The 22,899-nt window shown below is 42.9% G+C and overlaps 1 protein-coding gene and 42 non-coding genes across 43 annotated transcripts in view; 42 read left to right on the forward strand and 1 right to left on the reverse strand.

Annotated features, from left to right (window-relative positions):
* LOC116942134 (lipoxygenase homology domain-containing protein 1-like) overlaps window positions 1-22,899 on the reverse strand; it is a 145,289-nt gene that overhangs the window by 46,324 nt on the left and 76,066 nt on the right. The gene's annotated exons all lie outside the window — the stretch shown is intronic.
* Window positions 1,611-1,684, forward strand: TRNAN-GUU (transfer RNA asparagine (anticodon GUU)). The gene has a single exon. It is a non-coding gene; the product is annotated as a tRNA-Asn (tRNA).
* TRNAN-GUU (transfer RNA asparagine (anticodon GUU)) lies at window positions 2,165-2,238 on the forward strand. Its single transcript has one exon. It is a non-coding gene; the product is annotated as a tRNA-Asn (tRNA).
* On the forward strand, window positions 2,349-2,422 carry TRNAN-GUU (transfer RNA asparagine (anticodon GUU)). Its single transcript has one exon. It is a non-coding gene; the product is annotated as a tRNA-Asn (tRNA).
* On the forward strand, window positions 2,533-2,606 carry TRNAN-GUU (transfer RNA asparagine (anticodon GUU)). The gene has a single exon. It is a non-coding gene; the product is annotated as a tRNA-Asn (tRNA).
* Window positions 3,454-3,527, forward strand: TRNAN-GUU (transfer RNA asparagine (anticodon GUU)). Its single transcript has one exon. It is a non-coding gene; the product is annotated as a tRNA-Asn (tRNA).
* Window positions 4,008-4,081, forward strand: TRNAN-GUU (transfer RNA asparagine (anticodon GUU)). Its single transcript has one exon. It is a non-coding gene; the product is annotated as a tRNA-Asn (tRNA).
* On the forward strand, window positions 4,192-4,265 carry TRNAN-GUU (transfer RNA asparagine (anticodon GUU)). Its single transcript has one exon. It is a non-coding gene; the product is annotated as a tRNA-Asn (tRNA).
* Window positions 4,376-4,449, forward strand: TRNAN-GUU (transfer RNA asparagine (anticodon GUU)). Its single transcript has one exon. It is a non-coding gene; the product is annotated as a tRNA-Asn (tRNA).
* TRNAN-GUU (transfer RNA asparagine (anticodon GUU)) lies at window positions 4,929-5,002 on the forward strand. The gene has a single exon. It is a non-coding gene; the product is annotated as a tRNA-Asn (tRNA).
* On the forward strand, window positions 5,483-5,556 carry TRNAN-GUU (transfer RNA asparagine (anticodon GUU)). The gene has a single exon. It is a non-coding gene; the product is annotated as a tRNA-Asn (tRNA).
* On the forward strand, window positions 5,849-5,922 carry TRNAN-GUU (transfer RNA asparagine (anticodon GUU)). The gene has a single exon. It is a non-coding gene; the product is annotated as a tRNA-Asn (tRNA).
* TRNAN-GUU (transfer RNA asparagine (anticodon GUU)) lies at window positions 6,404-6,477 on the forward strand. The gene has a single exon. It is a non-coding gene; the product is annotated as a tRNA-Asn (tRNA).
* TRNAN-GUU (transfer RNA asparagine (anticodon GUU)) lies at window positions 6,774-6,847 on the forward strand. Its single transcript has one exon. It is a non-coding gene; the product is annotated as a tRNA-Asn (tRNA).
* On the forward strand, window positions 7,510-7,583 carry TRNAN-GUU (transfer RNA asparagine (anticodon GUU)). Its single transcript has one exon. It is a non-coding gene; the product is annotated as a tRNA-Asn (tRNA).
* Window positions 7,694-7,767, forward strand: TRNAN-GUU (transfer RNA asparagine (anticodon GUU)). The gene has a single exon. It is a non-coding gene; the product is annotated as a tRNA-Asn (tRNA).
* Window positions 7,878-7,951, forward strand: TRNAN-GUU (transfer RNA asparagine (anticodon GUU)). The gene has a single exon. It is a non-coding gene; the product is annotated as a tRNA-Asn (tRNA).
* On the forward strand, window positions 8,062-8,135 carry TRNAN-GUU (transfer RNA asparagine (anticodon GUU)). Its single transcript has one exon. It is a non-coding gene; the product is annotated as a tRNA-Asn (tRNA).
* TRNAN-GUU (transfer RNA asparagine (anticodon GUU)) lies at window positions 8,983-9,056 on the forward strand. The gene has a single exon. It is a non-coding gene; the product is annotated as a tRNA-Asn (tRNA).
* On the forward strand, window positions 9,537-9,610 carry TRNAN-GUU (transfer RNA asparagine (anticodon GUU)). The gene has a single exon. It is a non-coding gene; the product is annotated as a tRNA-Asn (tRNA).
* TRNAN-GUU (transfer RNA asparagine (anticodon GUU)) lies at window positions 9,721-9,794 on the forward strand. The gene has a single exon. It is a non-coding gene; the product is annotated as a tRNA-Asn (tRNA).
* TRNAN-GUU (transfer RNA asparagine (anticodon GUU)) lies at window positions 9,905-9,978 on the forward strand. The gene has a single exon. It is a non-coding gene; the product is annotated as a tRNA-Asn (tRNA).
* Window positions 10,458-10,531, forward strand: TRNAN-GUU (transfer RNA asparagine (anticodon GUU)). The gene has a single exon. It is a non-coding gene; the product is annotated as a tRNA-Asn (tRNA).
* On the forward strand, window positions 11,012-11,085 carry TRNAN-GUU (transfer RNA asparagine (anticodon GUU)). Its single transcript has one exon. It is a non-coding gene; the product is annotated as a tRNA-Asn (tRNA).
* TRNAN-GUU (transfer RNA asparagine (anticodon GUU)) lies at window positions 11,378-11,451 on the forward strand. Its single transcript has one exon. It is a non-coding gene; the product is annotated as a tRNA-Asn (tRNA).
* Window positions 11,932-12,005, forward strand: TRNAN-GUU (transfer RNA asparagine (anticodon GUU)). Its single transcript has one exon. It is a non-coding gene; the product is annotated as a tRNA-Asn (tRNA).
* Window positions 12,302-12,375, forward strand: TRNAN-GUU (transfer RNA asparagine (anticodon GUU)). Its single transcript has one exon. It is a non-coding gene; the product is annotated as a tRNA-Asn (tRNA).
* Window positions 13,038-13,111, forward strand: TRNAN-GUU (transfer RNA asparagine (anticodon GUU)). Its single transcript has one exon. It is a non-coding gene; the product is annotated as a tRNA-Asn (tRNA).
* TRNAN-GUU (transfer RNA asparagine (anticodon GUU)) lies at window positions 14,145-14,218 on the forward strand. Its single transcript has one exon. It is a non-coding gene; the product is annotated as a tRNA-Asn (tRNA).
* On the forward strand, window positions 14,514-14,587 carry TRNAN-GUU (transfer RNA asparagine (anticodon GUU)). Its single transcript has one exon. It is a non-coding gene; the product is annotated as a tRNA-Asn (tRNA).
* Window positions 15,251-15,324, forward strand: TRNAN-GUU (transfer RNA asparagine (anticodon GUU)). The gene has a single exon. It is a non-coding gene; the product is annotated as a tRNA-Asn (tRNA).
* Window positions 15,619-15,692, forward strand: TRNAN-GUU (transfer RNA asparagine (anticodon GUU)). Its single transcript has one exon. It is a non-coding gene; the product is annotated as a tRNA-Asn (tRNA).
* TRNAN-GUU (transfer RNA asparagine (anticodon GUU)) lies at window positions 16,540-16,613 on the forward strand. Its single transcript has one exon. It is a non-coding gene; the product is annotated as a tRNA-Asn (tRNA).
* On the forward strand, window positions 16,908-16,981 carry TRNAN-GUU (transfer RNA asparagine (anticodon GUU)). The gene has a single exon. It is a non-coding gene; the product is annotated as a tRNA-Asn (tRNA).
* On the forward strand, window positions 17,276-17,350 carry TRNAN-GUU (transfer RNA asparagine (anticodon GUU)). Its single transcript has one exon. It is a non-coding gene; the product is annotated as a tRNA-Asn (tRNA).
* On the forward strand, window positions 17,645-17,718 carry TRNAN-GUU (transfer RNA asparagine (anticodon GUU)). Its single transcript has one exon. It is a non-coding gene; the product is annotated as a tRNA-Asn (tRNA).
* Window positions 17,829-17,902, forward strand: TRNAT-GGU (transfer RNA threonine (anticodon GGU)). The gene has a single exon. It is a non-coding gene; the product is annotated as a tRNA-Thr (tRNA).
* On the forward strand, window positions 18,198-18,271 carry TRNAN-GUU (transfer RNA asparagine (anticodon GUU)). Its single transcript has one exon. It is a non-coding gene; the product is annotated as a tRNA-Asn (tRNA).
* Window positions 19,120-19,193, forward strand: TRNAN-GUU (transfer RNA asparagine (anticodon GUU)). Its single transcript has one exon. It is a non-coding gene; the product is annotated as a tRNA-Asn (tRNA).
* TRNAT-GGU (transfer RNA threonine (anticodon GGU)) lies at window positions 20,040-20,113 on the forward strand. The gene has a single exon. It is a non-coding gene; the product is annotated as a tRNA-Thr (tRNA).
* Window positions 21,144-21,217, forward strand: TRNAN-GUU (transfer RNA asparagine (anticodon GUU)). Its single transcript has one exon. It is a non-coding gene; the product is annotated as a tRNA-Asn (tRNA).
* Window positions 21,881-21,954, forward strand: TRNAN-GUU (transfer RNA asparagine (anticodon GUU)). The gene has a single exon. It is a non-coding gene; the product is annotated as a tRNA-Asn (tRNA).
* Window positions 22,249-22,322, forward strand: TRNAN-GUU (transfer RNA asparagine (anticodon GUU)). The gene has a single exon. It is a non-coding gene; the product is annotated as a tRNA-Asn (tRNA).

The raw sequence follows: 22,899 nt of genomic DNA on the forward strand, positions 1-22,899 counted from the left end.
GTGGTTCAAGCCCACCCAGAATTGTGGTTTTGGAGAGTTTTTTTCTTGCAGAATGTCTGTTCTAGATTTGTTTTTTAAGACAGCGAATTTCATAAATTCCTTAAACATGGAACAGCAAGTGGTCCCTTGTAGCTGTCTCTGTGGCGCAATTGGTTAGTGTGTTTGGCTGGTCACTAAACGGTTGGTGGTTCAAGCCCACCCAGAATTGTGGTTTTGGAGAGTTTTTTCCTGCAGAATGTCTGTTCTAGATTTGTTTTTTAAGATTACGAAATTCATGAATTCCTAAAACCTGGAACAGCAAGTGGTTGCTTGTAGCTATCTCTGTGGCGCGATGGGTTAGTGCGTTTGGCTGGTAACCAAGTGGTTGTTGGTTCAAGTCCACGCAGTGATGTGTTTTTGGAGAATTTTTTTGCTTGCAAAATGTCTGTTCTAGATTTGTTTTTTTTAAGACAGCGAATTTCATAAATTCGTTAAACATGGAACAGCAAGTGATCCCGTGTAGCTGTCTCTGTGGCGCAATTGGTTAGCGCGTTTGGCTGTTAACCAGAAGGTTGGTGGTGCAAGCCCACCCAGGGACGAGGTTTCAGAGTGTTTTTTGCATGCAGAAAGTCTATTCTCGATTCGTTTTTACCACAGCGAATGTCATTAATTCCTTAAACATGGAACAGCACGTTGCTTCTTGCAGCTGTCTCTGTGGCGCAATGGGTTAGTGCGTTTGGCTGGTAACCAAATGGTTGTTGGTTCAAGTCCACGCAGTGATGTGTTTTTGGAGAATTTTTTTGCTTGCAAAATGTCTGTTCAAGATTTGTTTTTTTAAGACAGCGAATTTCATAAATTCGTTAAACATGGAAAAGCAAGTGGTCCCTTGTAGCTGTCTCTGTGGCGCAATTGGTTAGTGTGTTTGGCTGGTCACTAAACGGTTGGTGGATCAAGCCCACCCAGAATTGTGGTTTTGGAGAGTTTTTTTCTTGCAGAATGTCTGTTCTAGATTTGTTTTTTAAGACTACGAAATTCATAAATTCCTAAAACATGGAACAGCAAGTGGTTGCTTGTAGCTATCTCTGTGGCGCAATGGGTTAGTGCGTTTGGCTGGTAACCAAATGGTTGTTGGTTCAAGTCCACGCAGTGATGTGTTTTGGAGAATTTTGTGCTTGCAAAATGTCTGTTCAAGATTTGTTTTTTTAAGACAGCGAATTTCATAAATTCGTTAAACATGGAAAAGCAAGTGGTCCCTTGTAGCTGTCTCTGTGGCGCAATTGGTTAGTGTGTTTGGCTGGTCACTAAACGGTTGGTGGATCAAGCCCACCCAGAATTGTGGTTTTGGAGCGTTTTTTTCTTGCAGAATGTCTGTTCTAGATTAGTTTTTTAAGACTACGAAATTCATAAATTCCTAAAACATGGAACAGCAAGTGGTTGCTTGTAGCTGTCTCTGTGGCGCAATGGGTTAGTGCGTTTGGCTGGTAACCAAATGGTTGTTGGTTCAAGTCCACGCAGTGATGTGTCTTTGGACAATTTTTCGCTTGCAAAATGTCTGTTCTAGATTTGTTTTTTTAAGACAGCGAATTTCATAAATTCGTTAAACATGGAACAGCAAGTGATCCCGTGTAGCTGTCTCTGTGGCGCAATTGGTTAGCGCGTTCGGCTGTTAACTGGGAGGTTGGTGGTTCAAGCCCACCCAGGGACGAGGTTTCAGAGTGTTTTTTGCATGCAGAAAGTCTATTCTCGATTTGTTTTTTAAGACTACGAAATTCATAAATTCCTTAAACATGGAACAGCACGTTGCTTCTTGCATCTGTCTCTGTGGCGCAATGGGTTAGTGCGTTTGGCTGGTAACCAAATGGTTGTTGGCTCAAGTCCACGCAGTGATGTGTTTTTGGAGAATTTTTTGCTTGCAAAATGTCTGTTCTAGATTTGTTTTTTTAAGACAGCGAATTTCATAAATTCGTTAAACATGGAACAGCAAGTCATCCCGTGTAGCTGTCTCTGTGGCGCAATTGGTTAGTGCGTTTGTCTGTTAACCGGAAGGTTGGTGGTTCAAGTCCACGCAGTGATGTGGTTTTGGAGAATTTTTTGCTTGCAAAATGTCTGTTCTAGATTTGTTTTTTTAAGACAGCGAATTTCATAAATTCGTTAAACATGGAACAGCAAGTGATCCCGTGTAGCTGTCTCTGTGGCGCAATTGGTTAGCGCGTTCGGCTGTTAACCAGAAGGTTGGTGGTTCAAGCCCACCCAGGGACGAGGTTTCAGAGTGTTTTTTGCATGCAGAAAGTCTATTCTCGATTTGTTTTTTAAGACTACGAAATTCATAAATTCCTTAAACATGGAACAGCAAGTGATCCCGTGTAGCTGTCTCTGTGGCGCAATTGGTTAGCGCGTTTGGCTGTTAACCGGAAGGTTGGTGGTTCAAGCCCACCCAGGGACGAGGTTTCAGAGTGTTTTTTGCATGCAGAAAGTCTATTCTCGATTTGTTTTTTAAGACTACGAAATTCATAAATTCCTTAAACATGGAACAGCAAGTGATCCCGTGTAGCTGTCTCTGTGGCGCAATTGGTTAGCGCGTTCGGCTGTTAACCGGAAGGTTGGTGGTTCAAGCCCACCCAGGGACGAGGTTTCAGAGTGTTTTTTGCATGCAGAAAGTCTATTCTCGATTTGTTTTTTAAGAATACGAAATTCATAAATTCCTTGAACATGGAACAGCAAGTGGGCCCTTGTAGCTGTCTCTGTGGCGCAATTGGTTAGTGTGTTTGGCTGGTCACTAAACGGTTGGTGGTTCAAGCCCACCCAGAATCGTGGTTTTGGAGAGTTTTTTTCTTGCAGAATGTCTGTTCTAGATTTGTTTTTTAAGACAGCGAATTTCATAAATTCCTTAAACATGGAACAGCAAGTGGTTGCTTGTAGCTATCTCTGTGGCGCAATGGGTTAGTGCGTTTGGCTGGTAACCAAATGGTTGTTGGTTCAAGTCCACGCAGTGATGTGTTTTGGAGAATTTTGTGCTTGCAAAATGTCTGTTCAAGATTTGTTTTTTTAAGACAGCGAATTTCATAAATTCGTTAAACATGGAAAAGCAAGTGGTCCCTTGTAGCTGTCTCTGTGGCGCAATTGGTTAGTGTGTTTGGCTGGTCACTAAACGGTTGGTGGATCAAGCCCACCCAGAATTGTGGTTTTGGAGCGTTTTTTTCTTGCAGAATGTCTGTTCTAGATTAGTTTTTTAAGACTACGAAATTCATAAATTCCTAAAACATGGAACAGCAAGTGGTTGCTTGTAGCTGTCTCTGTGGCGCAATGGGTTAGTGCGTTTGGCTGGTAACCAAATGGTTGTTGGTTCAAGTCCACGCAGTGATGTGTCTTTGGACAATTTTTCGCTTGCAAAATGTCTGTTCTAGATTTGTTTTTTTAAGACAGCGAATTTCATAAATTCGTTAAACATGGAACAGCAAGTGATCCCGTGTAGCTGTCTCTGTGGCGCAATTGGTTAGCGCGTTCGGCTGTTAACTGGGAGGTTGGTGGTTCAAGCCCACCCAGGGACGAGGTTTCAGAGTGTTTTTTGCATGCAGAAAGTCTATTCTCGATTTGTTTTTTAAGACTACGAAATTCATAAATTCCTTAAACATGGAACAGCACGTTGCTTCTTGCATCTGTCTCTGTGGCGCAATGGGTTAGTGCGTTTGGCTGGTAACCAAATGGTTGTTGGCTCAAGTCCACGCAGTGATGTGTTTTTGGAGAATTTTTTGCTTGCAAAATGTCTGTTCTAGATTTGTTTTTTTAAGACAGCGAATTTCATAAATTCGTTAAACATGGAACAGCAAGTCATCCCGTGTAGCTGTCTCTGTGGCGCAATTGGTTAGTGCGTTTGTCTGTTAACCGGAAGGTTGGTGGTTCAAGTCCACGCAGTGATGTGGTTTTGGAGAATTTTTTGCTTGCAAAATGTCTGTTCTAGATTTGTTTTTTTAAGACAGCGAATTTCATAAATTCGTTAAACATGGAACAGCAAGTGATCCCGTGTAGCTGTCTCTGTGGCGCAATTGGTTAGCGCGTTCGGCTGTTAACCAGAAGGTTGGTGGTTCAAGCCCACCCAGGGACGAGGTTTCAGAGTGTTTTTTGCATGCAGAAAGTCTATTCTCGATTTGTTTTTTAAGACTACGAAATTCATAAATTCCTTAAACATGGAACAGCAAGTGATCCCGTGTAGCTGTCTCTGTGGCGCAATTGGTTAGCGCGTTTGGCTGTTAACCGGAAGGTTGGTGGTTCAAGCCCACCCAGGGACGAGGTTTCAGAGTGTTTTTTGCATGCAGAAAGTCTATTCTCGATTTGTTTTTTAAGACTACGAAATTCATAAATTCCTTAAACATGGAACAGCAAGTGATCCCGTGTAGCTGTCTCTGTGGCGCAATTGGTTAGCGCGTTCGGCTGTTAACCGGAAGGTTGGTGGTTCAAGCCCACCCAGGGACGAGGTTTCAGAGTGTTTTTTGCATGCAGAAAGTCTATTCTCGATTTGTTTTTTAAGAATACGAAATTCATAAATTCCTTGAACATGGAACAGCAAGTGGGCCCTTGTAGCTGTCTCTGTGGCGCAATTGGTTAGTGTGTTTGGCTGGTCACTAAACGGTTGGTGGTTCAAGCCCACCCAGAATCGTGGTTTTGGAGAGTTTTTTTCTTGCAGAATGTCTGTTCTAGATTTGTTTTTTAAGACAGCGAATTTCATAAATTCCTTAAACATGGAACAGCAAGTGGTCCCTTGTAGCTGTCTCTGTGGCGCAATTGGTTAGTGTGTTTGGCTGGTCACTAAACGGTTGGTGGTTCAAGCCCACCCAGAATTGTGGTTTTGGAGAGTTTTTTTCCTGCAGAATGTCTGTTCTAGATTTGTTTTTTTAAGACACCGAATTTCATAAATTCGTTAAACATGGAACAGCAAGTGATTCCGTGTAGCTGTCTCTGTGGCGCAATTGGTTAGCGCGTTCGGCTGTTAACCGGAAGGTTGGTGGTTCAAGCCCACCCAGGGACGAGGTTTCAGAGTGTTTTTTGCATGCAGAAAGTCTATTCTCGATTTGTTTTTTAAGACTACGAAATTCATAAATTCCTTGAACATGGAACAGCAAGTGGTCCCTTGTAGCTGTCTCTGTGGCGCAATTGGTTAGTGTGTTTGGCTGGTCACTAAACGGTTGGTGGTTCAAGCCCACCCAGAATTGTGGTTTTGGAGAGTTTTTTTCCTGCAGAATGTCTGTTCTAGATTTGTTTTTTAAGATTACGAAATTCATAAATTCCTAAAACATGGAACAGCAAGTGGTTGCTTGTAGCTGTCTCTGTGGCGTGATGGGTTAGTGCGTTTGGCTGGTAACCAAATGGTTGTTGGTTCAAGTCCACGCAGTGATGTGTTTTTGGAGAATTTTTTTGCTTGCAAAATGTCTGTTCTAGATTTGTTTTTTTAAGACACCGAATTTCATAAATTCGTTAAACATGGAACAGCAAGTGATTCCGTGTAGCTGTCTCTGTGGCGCAATTGGTTAGCGCGTTCGGCTGTTAACCGGAAGGTTGGTGGTTCAAGCCCACCCAGGGACGAGGTTTCAGAGTGTTTTTTGCATGCAGAAAGTCTATTCTCGATTTGTTTTTTAAGACTACGAAATTCATAAATTCCTTGAACATGGAACAGCAAGTGGTCCCTTGTAGCTGTCTCTGTGGCGCAATTGGTTAGTGTGTTTGGCTGGTCACTAAACGGTTGGTGGTTCAAGCCCACCCAGAATTGTGGTTTTGGAGAGTTTTTTTCCTGCAATGTCTGTTCTAGATTTGTTTTTTAAGACAGCGAATTTCATGAATTCCTTAAACATGGAACAGCAAGTGATCCCGTGTAGCTGTCTCTGTGGCGCAATTGGTTAGCGCGTTTGGCTGTTAACCAGAAGGTTGGTGGTTCAAGCCCACCCAGGGACGAGGTTTCAGAGTGTTTTTTGCATGCAGAAAGTCTATTCTCGATTCGTTTTTCCCACAGCGAATGTCATTAATTCCTTAAACATGGAACAGCACGTTGCTTCTTGCAGCTGTCTCTGTGGCGCAATAGGTTAGTGCGGTTGGCTGGTAACCAGAATGGTTGTTGGTTCAAGTCCACGCAGTGATGTGTTTTTGGAGAATTTTTTTGCTTGCAAAATGTCTGTTCTAGATTTGTTTTTTTAAGACAGCGAATTTCATAAATTCCTTAAACATGGAACAGAAAGTGGTCCCTTGTAGCTGTCTCTGTGGCGCAATTGGTTAGTGTGTTTGGCTGGTCACTAAACGGGTGGTGGTTCAAGCCCACCCAGAATTGTGGTTTTGGAGAGTTTTTTTTCCTGCAGAATGTCTGTTCTAGATTTGTTTTTTAAGACAGCGAATTTCATGAATTCCTTAAACATGGAACAGCAAGTGATCCCGTGTAGCTGTCTCTGTGGCGCAATTGGTTAGCGCGTTTGGCTGTTAACCAGAAGGTTGGTGGTTCAAGCCCACCCAGGGACGAGGTTTCAGAGTGTTTTTTGCATGCAGAAAGTCTATTCTCGATTCGTTTTTACCACAGCGAATGTCATTAATTCCTTAAACATGGAACAGCACGTTGCTTCTTGCAGCTGTCTCTGTGGCGCAATGGGTTAGTGCATTTGGCTGGTAACCATAATGGTTGTTGGTTCAAGTCCACGCAGTGATGTGTTTTTGGATAATTTTTTGCTTGCAAAATGTCTGTTCTAGATTTGTTTTTTTTAAGACAGCGAATTTCATAAATTCGTTAAACATGGAACAGCAAGTGATCCCGTGAAGCTGTCGCTGTGGCGCAATTGGTTAGCGCGTTCGGCTGTTAACCGGAAGGTTGGTGGTTCAAGCCCACCCAGGGACGAGGTTTCAGAGTGTTTTTTGCATGCAGAAAGTCTATTCTCGATTTGTTTTTTAAGACAGCGAATTTCATAAATTCCTTGAACATGGAACAGCAAGTGGTCCCTTGTAGCTGTCTCTGTGGCGCACTTGGTTAGTGTGTTTGGCTGGTCACTAAACGGTTGGTGGTTCAAGCCCACCCAGAATTGTGGTTTTGGAGAGTTTTTTTCCTGCAGAATGTCTGTTCTAGATTTGTTTTTAAGACAGCGAATTTCATAAATTCCTTAAACATGGAACAGCAAGTGGTCCCTTGTAGCTGTCTCTGTGGCGCAATTGGTTAGTGTGTTTGGCTGGTTACTAAACGGTTGGTGGTTCAAGCCCACCCAGAATTGTGGTTTTGGAGAGTTTTTTTCTTGCAGAATGTCTGTTCTAGATTTGTTTTTAAGACTACGAAATTCATAAATTCCTAAAACATGGAACAGCAAGTGGTTGCTTGTAGCTATCTCTGTGGCGCGATGGGTTAGTGCGTTTGGCTGGTAACCAAATGGTTGTTGGTTCAAGTCCACGCAGTGATGTGTTTTTGGAGAATTTTTTTGCTTGAAAAATGTCTGTTCTAGATTTGTTTTTTTGAGACAGCGAATTTCATAAATTCGTTAAACATGGAACAGCAAGTGATCCCGTGTAGCTGTCTCTGTGGCGCATTTGGTTAGCGCGTTTGGCTGTTAACCAGAAGGTTGGTGGTTCAAGCCCACCCAGGGACGAGGTTTCAGAGTGTTTTTTGCATGCAGAAAGTCTATTCTCGATTTGTTTTTTAAGACTACGAAATTCATAAATTCCTTAAACATGGAACAGCAAGTGATCCCGTGTAGCTGTCTCTGTGGCGCAATTGGTTAGCGCGTTCGGCTGTTAACCAGAAGGTTGGTGGTTCAAGCCCACCCAGGGACGAGGTTTCAGAGTGTTTTTTGCATGCAGAAAGTCTATTCTCGATTTGTTTTTTAAGACTACGAAATTCATAAATTCCTTAAACATGGAACAGCAAGTGATCCCGTGTAGCTGTCTCTGTGGCGCAATTGGTTAGCGCGTTTGGCTGTTAACCGGAAGGTTGGTGGTTCAAGCCCACCCAGGGACGAGGTTTCAGAGTGTTTTTTGCATGCAGAAAGTCTATTCTCGATTTGTTTTTTAAGACTACGAAATTCATAAATTCCTTAAACATGGAACAGCAAGTGATCCCGTGTAGCTGTCTCTGTGGCGCAATTGGTTAGCGCGTTCGGCTGTTAACCGGAAGGTTGGTGGTTCAAGCCCACCCAGGGACGAGGTTTCAGAGTGTTTTTTGCATGCAGAAAGTCTATTCTCGATTTGTTTTTTAAGAATACGAAATTCATAAATTCCTTGAACATGGAACAGCAAGTGGGCCCTTGTAGCTGTCTCTGTGGCGCAATTGGTTAGTGTGTTTGGCTGGTCACTAAACGGTTGGTGGTTCAAGCCCACCCAGAATCGTGGTTTTGGAGAGTTTTTTTCTTGCAGAATGTCTGTTCTAGATTTGTTTTTTAAGACAGCGAATTTCATAAATTCCTTAAACATGGAACAGCAAGTGGTTGCTTGTAGCTATCTCTGTGGCGCAATGGGTTAGTGCGTTTGGCTGGTAACCAAATGGTTGTTGGTTCAAGTCCACGCAGTGATGTGTTTTGGAGAATTTTGTGCTTGCAAAATGTCTGTTCAAGATTTGTTTTTTTAAGACAGCGAATTTCATAAATTCGTTAAACATGGAAAAGCAAGTGGTCCCTTGTAGCTGTCTCTGTGGCGCAATTGGTTAGTGTGTTTGGCTGGTCACTAAACGGTTGGTGGATCAAGCCCACCCAGAATTGTGGTTTTGGAGCGTTTTTTTCTTGCAGAATGTCTGTTCTAGATTAGTTTTTTAAGACTACGAAATTCATAAATTCCTAAAACATGGAACAGCAAGTGGTTGCTTGTAGCTGTCTCTGTGGCGCAATGGGTTAGTGCGTTTGGCTGGTAACCAAATGGTTGTTGGTTCAAGTCCACGCAGTGATGTGTCTTTGGACAATTTTTCGCTTGCAAAATGTCTGTTCTAGATTTGTTTTTTTAAGACAGCGAATTTCATAAATTCGTTAAACATGGAACAGCAAGTGATCCCGTGTAGCTGTCTCTGTGGCGCAATTGGTTAGCGCGTTCGGCTGTTAACTGGGAGGTTGGTGGTTCAAGCCCACCCAGGGACGAGGTTTCAGAGTGTTTTTTGCATGCAGAAAGTCTATTCTCGATTTGTTTTTTAAGACTACGAAATTCATAAATTCCTTAAACATGGAACAGCACGTTGCTTCTTGCATCTGTCTCTGTGGCGCAATGGGTTAGTGCGTTTGGCTGGTAACCAAATGGTTGTTGGCTCAAGTCCACGCAGTGATGTGTTTTTGGAGAATTTTTTGCTTGCAAAATGTCTGTTCTAGATTTGTTTTTTTAAGACAGCGAATTTCATAAATTCGTTAAACATGGAACAGCAAGTCATCCCGTGTAGCTGTCTCTGTGGCGCAATTGGTTAGTGCGTTTGTCTGTTAACCGGAAGGTTGGTGGTTCAAGTCCACGCAGTGATGTGGTTTTGGAGAATTTTTTGCTTGCAAAATGTCTGTTCTAGATTTGTTTTTTTAAGACAGCGAATTTCATAAATTCGTTAAACATGGAACAGCAAGTGATCCCGTGTAGCTGTCTCTGTGGCGCAATTGGTTAGCGCGTTCGGCTGTTAACCAGAAGGTTGGTGGTTCAAGCCCACCCAGGGACGAGGTTTCAGAGTGTTTTTTGCATGCAGAAAGTCTATTCTCGATTTGTTTTTTAAGACTACGAAATTCATAAATTCCTTAAACATGGAACAGCAAGTGATCCCGTGTAGCTGTCTCTGTGGCGCAATTGGTTAGCGCGTTTGGCTGTTAACCGGAAGGTTGGTGGTTCAAGCCCACCCAGGGACGAGGTTTCAGAGTGTTTTTTGCATGCAGAAAGTCTATTCTCGATTTGTTTTTTAAGACTACGAAATTCATAAATTCCTTAAACATGGAACAGCAAGTGATCCCGTGTAGCTGTCTCTGTGGCGCAATTGGTTAGCGCGTTCGGCTGTTAACCGGAAGGTTGGTGGTTCAAGCCCACCCAGGGACGAGGTTTCAGAGTGTTTTTTGCATGCAGAAAGTCTATTCTCGATTTGTTTTTTAAGAATACGAAATTCATAAATTCCTTGAACATGGAACAGCAAGTGGGCCCTTGTAGCTGTCTCTGTGGCGCAATTGGTTAGTGTGTTTGGCTGGTCACTAAACGGTTGGTGGTTCAAGCCCACCCAGAATCGTGGTTTTGGAGAGTTTTTTTCTTGCAGAATGTCTGTTCTAGATTTGTTTTTTAAGACAGCGAATTTCATAAATTCCTTAAACATGGAACAGCAAGTGGTCCCTTGTAGCTGTCTCTGTGGCGCAATTGGTTAGTGTGTTTGGCTGGTCACTAAACGGTTGGTGGTTCAAGCCCACCCAGAATTGTGGTTTTGGAGAGTTTTTTTCCTGCAGAATGTCTGTTCTAGATTTGTTTTTTTAAGACACCGAATTTCATAAATTCGTTAAACATGGAACAGCAAGTGATTCCGTGTAGCTGTCTCTGTGGCGCAATTGGTTAGCGCGTTCGGCTGTTAACCGGAAGGTTGGTGGTTCAAGCCCACCCAGGGACGAGGTTTCAGAGTGTTTTTTGCATGCAGAAAGTCTATTCTCGATTTGTTTTTTAAGACTACGAAATTCATAAATTCCTTGAACATGGAACAGCAAGTGGTCCCTTGTAGCTGTCTCTGTGGCGCAATTGGTTAGTGTGTTTGGCTGGTCACTAAACGGTTGGTGGTTCAAGCCCACCCAGAATTGTGGTTTTGGAGAGTTTTTTTCCTGCAGAATGTCTGTTCTAGATTTGTTTTTTAAGATTACGAAATTCATAAATTCCTAAAACATGGAACAGCAAGTGGTTGCTTGTAGCTGTCTCTGTGGCGTGATGGGTTAGTGCGTTTGGCTGGTAACCAAATGGTTGTTGGTTCAAGTCCACGCAGTGATGTGTTTTTGGAGAATTTTTTTGCTTGCAAAATGTCTGTTCTAGATTTGTTTTTTTAAGACACCGAATTTCATAAATTCGTTAAACATGGAACAGCAAGTGATTCCGTGTAGCTGTCTCTGTGGCGCAATTGGTTAGCGCGTTCGGCTGTTAACCGGAAGGTTGGTGGTTCAAGCCCACCCAGGGACGAGGTTTCAGAGTGTTTTTTGCATGCAGAAAGTCTATTCTCGATTTGTTTTTTAAGACTACGAAATTCATAAATTCCTTGAACATGGAACAGCAAGTGGTCCCTTGTAGCTGTCTCTGTGGCGCAATTGGTTAGTGTGTTTGGCTGGTCACTAAACGGTTGGTGGTTCAAGCCCACCCAGAATTGTGGTTTTGGAGAGTTTTTTTCCTGCAATGTCTGTTCTAGATTTGTTTTTTAAGACAGCGAATTTCATGAATTCCTTAAACATGGAACAGCAAGTGATCCCGTGTAGCTGTCTCTGTGGCGCAATTGGTTAGCGCGTTTGGCTGTTAACCAGAAGGTTGGTGGTTCAAGCCCACCCAGGGACGAGGTTTCAGAGTGTTTTTTGCATGCAGAAAGTCTATTCTCGATTCGTTTTTCCCACAGCGAATGTCATTAATTCCTTAAACATGGAACAGCACGTTGCTTCTTGCAGCTGTCTCTGTGGCGCAATAGGTTAGTGCGGTTGGCTGGTAACCAAATGGTTGTTGGTTCAAGTCCACGCAGTGATGTGTTTTTGGAGAATTTTTTTGCTTGCAAAATGTCTGTTCTAGATTTGTTTTTTTAAGACAGCGAATTTCATAAATTCCTTAAACATGGAACAGAAAGTGGTCCCTTGTAGCTGTCTCTGTGGCGCAATTGGTTAGTGTGTTTGGCTGGTCACTAAACGGGTGGTGGTTCAAGCCCACCCAGAATTGTGGTTTTGGAGAGTTTTTTTTCCTGCAGAATGTCTGTTCTAGATTTGTTTTTTAAGACAGCGAATTTCATGAATTCCTTAAACATGGAACAGCAAGTGATCCCGTGTAGCTGTCTCTGTGGCGCAATTGGTTAGCGCGTTTGGCTGTTAACCAGAAGGTTGGTGGTTCAAGCCCACCCAGGGACGAGGTTTCAGAGTGTTTTTTGCATGCAGAAAGTCTATTCTCGATTCGTTTTTACCACAGCGAATGTCATTAATTCCTTAAACATGGAACAGCACGTTGCTTCTTGCAGCTGTCTCTGTGGCGCAATGGGTTAGTGCATTTGGCTGGTAACCATAATGGTTGTTGGTTCAAGTCCACGCAGTGATGTGTTTTTGGATAATTTTTTGCTTGCAAAATGTCTGTTCTAGATTTGTTTTTTTTAAGACAGCGAATTTCATAAATTCGTTAAACATGGAACAGCAAGTGATCCCGTGAAGCTGTCGCTGTGGCGCAATTGGTTAGCGCGTTCGGCTGTTAACCGGAAGGTTGGTGGTTCAAGCCCACCCAGGGACGAGGTTTCAGAGTGTTTTTTGCATGCAGAAAGTCTATTCTCGATTTGTTTTTTAAGACAGCGAATTTCATAAATTCCTTGAACATGGAACAGCAAGTGGTCCCTTGTAGCTGTCTCTGTGGCGCACTTGGTTAGTGTGTTTGGCTGGTCACTAAACGGTTGGTGGTTCAAGCCCACCCAGAATTGTGGTTTTGGAGAGTTTTTTTCCTGCAGAATGTCTGTTCTAGATTTGTTTTTAAGACAGCGAATTTCATAAATTCCTTAAACATGGAACAGCAAGTGGTCCCTTGTAGCTGTCTCTGTGGCGCAATTGGTTAGTGTGTTTGGCTGGTTACTAAACGGTTGGTGGTTCAAGCCCACCCAGAATTGTGGTTTTGGAGAGTTTTTTTCTTGCAGAATGTCTGTTCTAGATTTGTTTTTAAGACTACGAAATTCATAAATTCCTAAAACATGGAACAGCAAGTGGTTGCTTGTAGCTATCTCTGTGGCGCGATGGGTTAGTGCGTTTGGCTGGTAACCAAATGGTTGTTGGTTCAAGTCCACGCAGTGATGTGTTTTTGGAGAATTTTTTTGCTTGAAAAATGTCTGTTCTAGATTTGTTTTTTTGAGACAGCGAATTTCATAAATTCGTTAAACATGGAACAGCAAGTGATCCCGTGTAGCTGTCTCTGTGGCGCATTTGGTTAGCGCGTTTGGCTGTTAACCAGAAGGTTGGTGGTTCAAGCCCACCCAGGGACGAGGTTTCAGAGTGTTTTTTGCATGCAGAAAGTCTATTCTCGATTTGTTTTTTAAGACAGCGAATTTCATAAATTCCTTGAACATGGAACAGCACGTTGCTTCTTGCAGCTGTCTCTGTGGCGCAATGGGTTAGTGCGGTTGGCTGGTAACCAAATGGTTGTTGGTTCAAGTCCACGCAGTGATGTGTTTTTGGAGAATTTTTTTGCTTGCAAAATGTCTGTTCTAGATTCGTTTTTTTAAGACAGCGAATTTCATAAATTCCTTAAACATGGAACAGCAAGTGGTCCCGTGTAGCTGTCTCTGTGGTGCAATTGGTTAGTGTGTTTGGCTGGTCACTAAACGGTTGGTGGTTCAAGCCCACCCAGAATTGTGGTTTTGGAGAGTTTTTTTCCTGCAGAATGTCTGTTCTAGATTTGTTTTTTAAGACAGCGAATTTCATGAATTCCTTAAACATGGAACAGCAAGTGATCCCGTGTAGCTGTCACTGTGGCGCAATTGGTTAGCGCTTTTGGCTGTTAACCAGAAGATTGGTGGTTCAAGCCCACCCAGGGACGAGGTTTCAGAGTGTTTTTTGCATGCTGAAGGTCTATTCTCGATTTGTTTTTTAAGACAGCGAATTTTATAAATTCCTTGAACATGGAACAGCAAGTGGTCCCTTGTAGCTGTCTCTGTGGTGCAATTGGTTAGTGTGTTTGGCTGGTCACTAAACGGGTGGTGGTTCAAGCCCACCCAGAATTGTGGTTTTGGAGAGTTTTTTTCCTGCAGAAAGTCTATTCTAGATTTGTTTTTTAAGACAGCGAATTTCATAAATTCCTTAAACATGGAACAGCAAATGGTCCCTTGTAGATGTCTCTGTGGCGCAATTGGTTAGTGTGTTTGGCTGGTCACTAAACGGGTGGTGGTTCAAGCCCACCCAGAATTGTGGTTTTGGAGAGTTTTTTTTCCTGCAGAATGTCTGTTCTAGATTTGTTTTTTAAGACAGCGAATTTCATGAATTCCTTAAACATGGAACAGCAAGTGATCCCGTGTAGCTGTCTCTGTGGCGCAATTGGTTAGCGCGTTTGGCTGTTAACCAGAAGGTTGGTGGTTCAAGCCCACCCAGGGACGAGGTTTCAGAGTGTTTTTTGCATGCAGAAAGTCTATTCTCGATTCGTTTTTACCACAGCGAATGTCATTAATTCCTTAAACATCGAACAGCACGTTGCTTCTTGCAGCTGTCTCTGTGGCGCAATGGGTTAGTGCATTTGGCTGGTAACCAAATGGTTGTTGGTTCAAGTCCACGCAGTGATGTGTTTTTTGAGAATTTTTTGCTTGCAAAATGTCTGTTCTAGATTTGTTTTTTTTAAGACAGCGAATTTCATAAATTCGTTAAACATGGAACAGCAAGTGATCCCGTGAAGCTGTCTCTGTGGCGCAATTGGTTAGCGCGTTCGGCTGTTAACCGGAAGGTTGGTGGTTCAAGCCCACCCAGGGACGAGGTTTCAGAGTGTTTTTTGCATGCAAAAAGTCTATTCTCGATTTGTTTTTTAAGACAGCGAATTTCATAAATTCCTTGAACATGGAACAGCAAGTGGTCCCTTGTAGCTGTCTCTGTGGCGCAATTGGTTAGTGTGTTTGGCTGGTCACTAAACGGTTGGTGGTTCAAGCCCACCCAGAATTGTGGTTTTGGAGAGTTTTTTCCCTGCAGAATGTCTGTTCTAGATTTGTTTTTTAAGACAGCGAATTTCATAAATTCCTTAAACATGGAACAGCAAGTGGTCCCTTGTAGCTGTCTCTGTGGCGCAATTGGTTAGTGTGTTTGGCTGGTTACTAAACGGTTGGTGGTTCAAGCCCACCCAGAATTGTGGTTTTGGAGAGTTTTTTTCTTGCAAAATGTCTGTTCTAGATTTGTTTTTAAGACTACGAAATTCATAAATTCCTAAAACATGGAACAGCAAGTGGTTGATTGTAGCTATCTCTGTGGCGCGATGGGTTAGTGCGTTTGGCTGGTAACCAAATGGTTGTTGGTTCAAGTCCACGCAGTGATGTGTTTTTGGAGAATTTTTTTGCTTGAAAAATGTCTGTTCTAGATTTGTTTTTTTAAGACAGCGAATTTCATAAATTCGTTAAACATGGAACAGCAAGTGATCCCGTGTAGCTGTCTCTGTGGCGCAATTGGTTAGCGCGTTTGGCTGTTAACCAGAAGGTTGGTGGTTCAAGCCCACCCAGGGACGAGGTTTCAGAGTGTTTTTTGCATGCAGAAGGTCTATTCTCGATTTGTTTTTTAAGACAGCGAATTTCATAAATTCCTTGAACATGGAACAGCAAGTGGTCCCTTGTAGCTGTCTCTGTGGTGCAATTGGTTAGTGTGTTTGGCTGGTCACTAAACGGGTGGTGGTTCAAGCCCACCCAGAATTGTGGTTTTGGAGAGTTTTTTTCCTGCAGAATGTCTGTTCTAGATTTGTTTTTTAAGACAGCGAATTTCATGAATTCCTTAAACATGGAACAGCAAGTGATCCCGTGTAGCTGTCTCTGTGGCGCAATTGGTTAGCGCGTTTGGCTGTTAACCAGAAGGTTGGTGGTTCAAGCCCACCCAGGGACGAGGTTTCAGAGTGTTTTTTGCATGCAGAAAGTCTATTCTCGATTCGTTTTTACCACAGCGATTGTCATTAATTCCTTAAACATGGAACAGCACGTTGCTTCTTGCAGCTGTCTCTGTGGCGCAATGGGTTAGTGCGGTTGGCTGGTAACCAAATGGTTGTTGGTTCAAGTCCACGCAGTGATGTGTTTTTGGAGAATTTTTTTGCTTTCAAAATGTCTGTTCTAGATTTGTTTTTTTAAGACAGCGAATTTCATAAATTCCTTAAACATGGAACAACAAGTGGTCCCTTGTAGCTGTCTCTGTGGTGCAATTGGTTAGTGTGTTTGGCTGGTCACTAAACGGTTGGTGGTTCAAGCCCACCCAGAATTGTGGTTTTGGAGAGTTTTTTTCCTGCAGAATGTCTGTTCTAGATTTGTTTTTTAAGACAGCGAATTTCATGAATTCCTTAAACATGGAACAGCAAATGATCCCGTGTAGCTGTCACTGTGGCGCAATTGGTTAGCGCTTTTGGCTGTTAACCAGAAGATTGGTGGTTCAAGCCCACCCAGGGACGAGGTTTCAGAGTGTTTTTTGCATGCAGAAAGTCTATTCTCGATTCGTTTTTACCACAGCGAATGTCATTAATTCCTTAAACATGGAACAGCACGTTGCTTCTTGCAGCTGTCTCTGTGGCGCAATGGGTTAGTGCGTTTGGCTGGTAACCAAATGGTTGTTGGTTCAAGTCCACGCAGTGATGTGTTTTTGGAGAATTTTTTGCTGGCAAAATGTCTGTTCTAGATTTGTTTTTTTAAGACAGCGAATTTCATAAATTCGTTAAACATGGAACAGCAAGTGATCCCGTGAAGCTGTCTCTGTGGCGCAATGGGTTAGCGCGTTCGGCTGTTAACCGGAAGGTTGGTGGTTCAAGCCCACCCAGGGACGAGGTTTCAGAGTGTTTTTTGCATGCAGAAGGTCTATTCTCGATTTGTTTTTTAAGACAGCGAATTTCATAAATTCCCTGAACATGGAACAGCAAGTGGTCCCTTGTAGCTGTCTCTGTGGCGCAATTGGTTAGTGTGTTTGGCTGGTCACTAAACGGGTGGTGCTTCAAGCCCACCCAGAATTGTGGTTTTGGAGAGTTTTTTTCCTGCAGAATGTCTGTTCTAGATTTGTTTTTTAAGACAGCGAATTTCATGAATTCCTTAAACATGGAACAGCAAGTGATCCCGTGTAGCTGTCTCTGTGGCGCAATTGGTTAGCGCGTTTGGCTGTTAACCAGAAGGTTGGTGGTTCAAGCCCACCCAGGGACGAGGTTTCAGAGTGTTTTTTGCATGCAGAAGGTCTATTCTCGATTTGTTTTTTAACACAGCGAATTTCATAAATTCCTTGAACATGGAACAGCAAGTGGTCCCTTGTAGCTGTCTCTGTGGCGCAATTGGTTAGTGTGTTTGGCTGGTCACTAAACGGGTGGTGGTTCAAGCCCACCCAGAATTGTGGTTTTGGAGAGTTTTTTTCCTGCAGAATGTCTGTTCTAGATTTGTTTTTTAAGACAGCGAATTTAATGAATTCCTTAAACATGGAACAGCAAGTGATCCCATGTAGCTGTCTCTGTGGCGCAATTGGTTAGCGCGTTTGGCTGTTAAACCAGAAGGTTGGTGGTTCAAGCCCACCCAGGGACGAGGTTTCAGAGTGTTTTTTGCATGCAGAAAGTCTATTCTCGATTCGTTTTTACCACAGCGAATGTCATTAATTCCTTAAACATGGAACAGCACGTTGCTTCTTGCAGCTGTCTCTGTGGCGCAATGGGTTAGTGCGGTTGGCTGGTAACCAAATGGTTGTTGGTTCAAGTCCACGCAGTGATGTGTTTTTGGAGAATTTTTTGCTTGCAAAATGTCTGTTCTAGATTTGTTTTTTTAAGACAGCGAATTTCATAAATTCGTTAAACATGGAACAGCAAGTGATCCCGTGAAGCTGTCTCTGTGGCGCAATTGGTTAGCGCGTTCGGCTGTTAACCGGAAGGTTGGTGGTTCAAGCCCACCCAGGGACGAGGTTTCAGAGTGTTTTTTGCATGCAGAAAGTCTATTCTCGATTTGTTTTTTAAGACAGCGAATTTCATAAATTCCTTAAACATGGAACAGCAAGTGGTCCCTTGTAGCTGTCTCTGTGGCGCAATTGGTTAGTGTGTTTGGCTGGTCACTAAACGGTTGGTGGTTCAAGCCCACCCAGGGACGAGGTTTCAGAGTGTTTTTTGCATGCAGAAAGTCTATTCTCGATTCGTTTTTACCACAGCGAATGTCATTAATTCCTTAAACATGGAACAGCACGTTGCTTCTTGCAGCTGTCTCTGTGGTGCAATGGGTTAGTGCATTTGGCTGGTAACCAAATGGTTGTTGGTTCAAGTCCACGCAGTGATGTGTTTTTGGAGAATTTTTTGCTTGCAAAATGTCTGTTCTAGATTTGTTTTTTTTAAGACAGCGAATTTCATAAATTCGTTAAACATGGAACAGCAAGTGATCCCGTGAAGCTGTCTCTGTGGCGCAATTGGTTAGCGCGTTCGGCTGTTAACCGGAAGGTTGGTGGTTCAAGCCCACCCAGGGACGAGGTTTCAGAGTGTTTTTTGCATGCAGAAAGTCTATTCTCGATTCGTTTTTACCACAGCGAATGTCATTAATTCCTTAAACATGGAACAGCACGTTGCTTCTTGCAGCTGTCTCTGTGGTGCAATGGGTTAGTGCATTTGGCTGGTAACCAGATGGTTGTTGGTTCAAGTCCACGCAGTGATGTGTTTTTGGAGAATTTTTTGCTTGCAAAATGTCTGTTCTAGATTTGTTTTTTTTAAGACAGCGAATTTCATAAATTCCTTGAACATGGAACAGCAAGTGGTCCATTGTAGCTGTCTCTGTGGCGCAATTGGTTAGTGTGTTTGGCTGGTCACTAAACGGTTGGTGGTTCAAGCCCACCCAGAATTGTGGTTTTGGAGAGTTTTTTTCCTGCAGAATGTCTGTTCTAGATTTGTTTTTTAAGACAGCGAATTTCATAAATTCCTTAAACATGGAACAGCAAGTGGTCCCTTGTAGCTGTCTCTGTGGCGCAATTGGTTAGTGTGTTTGGCTGGTTACTAAACGGTTGGTGGTTCAAGCCCACCCAGAATTGTGGTTTTGGAGAGTTTTTTTCTTGCAGAATGTCTGTTCTAGATTTGTTTTTAAGACTACGAAATTCATAAATTCCTAAAACATAGAACAGCAAGTGGTTGCTTGTAGCTATCTCTGTGGCGCGATGGGTTAGTGCGTTTGGCTGGTAACCAAATGGTTGTTGGTTCAAGTCCACGCAGTGATGTGTTTTTGGAGAATTTTTTTGCTTGAAAAATGTCTGTTCTAGATTTGTTTTTTTAAGACAGCGAATTTCATAAATTCGTTAAACATGGAACAGAAAGTGATCCCGTGTAGCTGTCTCTGTGGCGCAATTGGTTAGCGCGTTTGGCTGTTAACCAGAAGGTTGGTGGTTCAAGCCCACCCAGGGACGAGGTTTCAGAGTGTTTTTTGCATGCAGAAGGTCTATTTTCGATTTGTTTTTTAAGACAGCGAATTTCATAAATGCCTTGAACATGGAACAGCAAGTGGTCCCTTGTAGCTGTCTCTGTGGCGCAATTGGTTAGTGTGTTTGGCTGGTCACTAAACGGGTGGTGGTTCAAGCCCACCCAGAATTGTGGTTTTGGAGAGTTTTTTTCCTGCAGAATGTCTGTTCTAGATTTGTTTTTTAAGACAGCGAATTTCATGAATTCCTTAAACATGGAACAGCAAGTGATCCCGTGTAGCTGTCTCTGTGGCGCAATTGGTTAGCGCGTTTGGCTGTTAACCAGAAGGTTGGTGATTCAAGCCCACCCAGGGACGAGGTTTCAGAGTGTTTTTTGCATGCAGAAAGTCTATTCTCGATTCGTTTTTACCACAGCGAATGTCATTAATTCCTTAAACATGGAACAGCACGTTGCTTCTTGCAGCTGTCTCTGTGGCGCAATGGGTTAGTGCGGTTGGCTGGTAACCAAATGGTTGTTGGTTCAAGTCCACGCAGTGATGTGTTTTTGGAGAATTTTTTGCTTGCAAAATGTCTGTTCTAGATTTGTTTTTTTAAGACAGCGAATTTCATAAATTCGTTAAACATGGAACAGCAAGTGATCCCGTGAAGCTGTCTCTGTGGCGCAATGGGTTAGCGCGATTGGCTGTTAACCGGAAGGTTGGTGGTTCAAGCCCACCCAGGGACGAGGTTTCAGAGTGTTTTTTGCATGCAGAAGGTCTATTCTCGATTTGTTTTTTAAGACAGCGAATTTCATAAATTCCTTGAACATGGAACAGCAAGTGGTCCCTTGTAGCTGTCTCTGTGGCACAATTGGTTAGTGTGTTTGGCTGGTCACTAAACGGTTGGTGGTTCAAGCCCACCCAGGGATGAGGTTTCAGAGTGTTTTTTGCATGCAGAAAGTCTATTCTCGATTCGTTTTTACCACAGCGAATGTCATTAATTCCTTAAACATGGAACAGCACGTTGCTTCTTGCAGCTGTCTCTGTGGCGCAATGGGTTAGTGCATTTGGCTGGTAACCAAATGGTTGTTGGTTCAAGTCCACGCAGTGATGTGTTTTTGGAGAATTATTTGCTTGCAAAATGTCTGTTCTAGATTTGTTTTTTTAAGACAGCGAATTTCATAAATTCGTTAAACATGGAACAGCAAGTGATCTAGTGAAGCTGTCTCTGTGGCGCAATTGGTTAGCGTGTTTGGCTGGTCACTAAACGGTTGGTGGTTCAAGCCCACCCAGAATTGTGGTTTTGGAGAGTTTTTTTCTTGCAGAATGTCTGTTCTAGATTTGTTTTTTAAGACAGCGAATTTCATAAATTCCTTAAACATGGAACAGCAAGTGGTCCCTTGTAGCTGTCTCTGTGGCGCAATTGGTTAGTGTGTTTGGCTGATCACTAAACGGTTGGTGGTCCAAGCCCACCCAGAATTGTGGTTTTGGAGAGTTTTTTTCCTGCAGAATGTCTGTTCTAGATTTGTTTTTTAAGACAGCGAATTTCATGAATTCCTTAAACATGGAACAGCAAGTGGTTGCTTGTAGCTATCTCTGTGGCGCGATGGGTTAGTGCGTTTGGCTGGTAACCAGAAGGTTGGTGGTTCAAGCTCACCCAGGGATGAGTTTTCAGAGTGTTTTTTGCATGCAGAAAGTCTATTCTCGATTCGTTTTTACCACAGCGAATGTCATTAATTCCTTAAACATGGAACAGCACGTTGCTTCTTGCAGCTGTCTCTGTGGCGCAATGGGTTGGTGCGTTTGGCTGGTAACCAAATGGTTGTTGGTTCAAGTCCAGGCAGTGATGTGTTTTTGGAGAATTTTTTGCTTGCAAAATGTCTGTTCTAGATTTGTTTTTTTAAGACAGCGAATTTCATAAATTCGTTAAACATGGAACAGCAAGTGATCCCGTGAAGCAGTCTCTGTGGCGCAATTGGTTAGCGCGTTCGGCTGTTAACCGGAAGGTTGGTGGTTCAAGCCCACCCAGGGACGAGGTTTCAGAGTGTTTTTTGCATGCAGAAAGTCTATTCTCGATTTGTTTTTTAAGACAGCGAATTTCATAAATTCCTTAAACATGGAACAGCAAGTGGTCCCTTGTAGCTGTCTCTGTGGCGCAATTGGTTAGTGTGTTTGGCTGATCACTAAACGGTTGGTGGTTCAAGCCCACCCAGAATTGTGGTTTTGGAGAGTTTTTTTCTTGCAGAATGTCTGTTCTAGATTTGTTTTTTAAGACAGCGAATTTCATAAATTCCTTAAACATGGAACAGCAAGTGGTCCCTTGTAGCTGTCTCTGTGGCGCAATTGGTTAGTGTGTTTGGCTGGTTACTAAACGGTTGGTGGTTCAAGCCCACCCAGAATTGTGGTTTTGGAGAGTTTTTTTCTTGCAGAATGTCTGTTCTAGATTTGTTTTTAAGACTACGAAATTCATTAATTCCTAAAACATGGAACAGCAAGTGGTTGCTTGTAGCTATCTCTGTGGCGCGATGGGTTAGTGCGTTTGGCTGGTAACCAAATGGTTGTTGGTTCAAGTCCACGCAGTGATGTGTTTTTGGAGAATTTTTTTGCTTGAAAAATGTCTGTTCTACATTTGTTTTTTTAAGACAGCGAATTTCATAAATTCGTTAAACATGGAACAGCAAGTGATCCCGTGTAGCTGTCTCTGTGGCGCAATTGGTTAGCGCGTTTGGCTGTTAACCAGAAGGTTGGTGGTTCAAGCCCACCCAGGGACGAGGTTTCAGAGTGTTTTTTGCATGCAGAAAGTCTATTCTCGATTCGTTTTTACCACAGCGAATGTCATTAATTCCTTAAACATGGAACAGCACGTTGCTTCTTGCAGCTGTCTCTGTGGCGCAATGGGTTAGTGCATTTGGCTGGTAACCAAATGGTTGTTGGTTCAAGTCCATGCAGTGATGTGTTTTTGGAGAATTTTTTGCTTGCAAAATGTCTGTTCTAGATTTGTTTTTTTAAGACAGCGAATTTCATAAATTCGTTGAACATGGAACAGCAAGTGATCCCGTGAAGCTGTCTCTGTGGCGCAATTGGTTAGCGCGTTCGGCTGTTAACCGGAAGGTTGGTGGTTCAAGCCCACCCAGGGACGAGGTTTCAGAGTGTTTTTTGCATGCAGAAAGTCTATTCTCGATTTGTTTTTTAAGACAGCGAATTTCATAAATTCCTTGAACATGGAACAGCAAGTGGTCCCTTGTAGCTGTCTCTGTGGCGCAATTGGTTAGTGTGTTTGGCTGGTCACTAAACGGTTGGTGGTTCAAGCCCCCCCAGAATTGTGGTTTTGGAGAGTTTTTTTCTTGCAGAATGTCTATTCTAGATTTGTTTTTTAAGACAGCGAATTTCATAAATTCCTTAAACATGGAACAGCAAGTGGTCCCTTGTAGCTGTCTCTGTGGCGCAATTGGTTAGTGTGTTTGGCTGGTTACTAAACGGTTGGTGGTTCAAGCCCACCCAGAATTGTGGTTTTGGAGAGTTTTTTTCTTGCAGAATGTCTGTTCTAGATTTGTTTTTAAGACTACGAAATTCATAAATTCCTAAAACATGGAACAGCAAGTGGTTGCTTGTAGCTATCTCTGTGGCGCGATGGGTTAGTGCGTTTGGCTGGTAACCAAATGGTTGTTGGTTCAAGTCCATGCAGTGATGTGTTTTTGGAGAATTTTTTTGCTTGC

This window comes from Petromyzon marinus, chromosome 13 (assembly GCF_048934315.1).
Source record: "Petromyzon marinus isolate PM22_M1 ecotype Great Lakes invasive population chromosome 13, UKy_Petmar_22M1.pri1.0, whole genome shotgun sequence".
Taxonomy (NCBI): domain Eukaryota; kingdom Metazoa; phylum Chordata; class Hyperoartia; order Petromyzontiformes; family Petromyzontidae; genus Petromyzon; species Petromyzon marinus.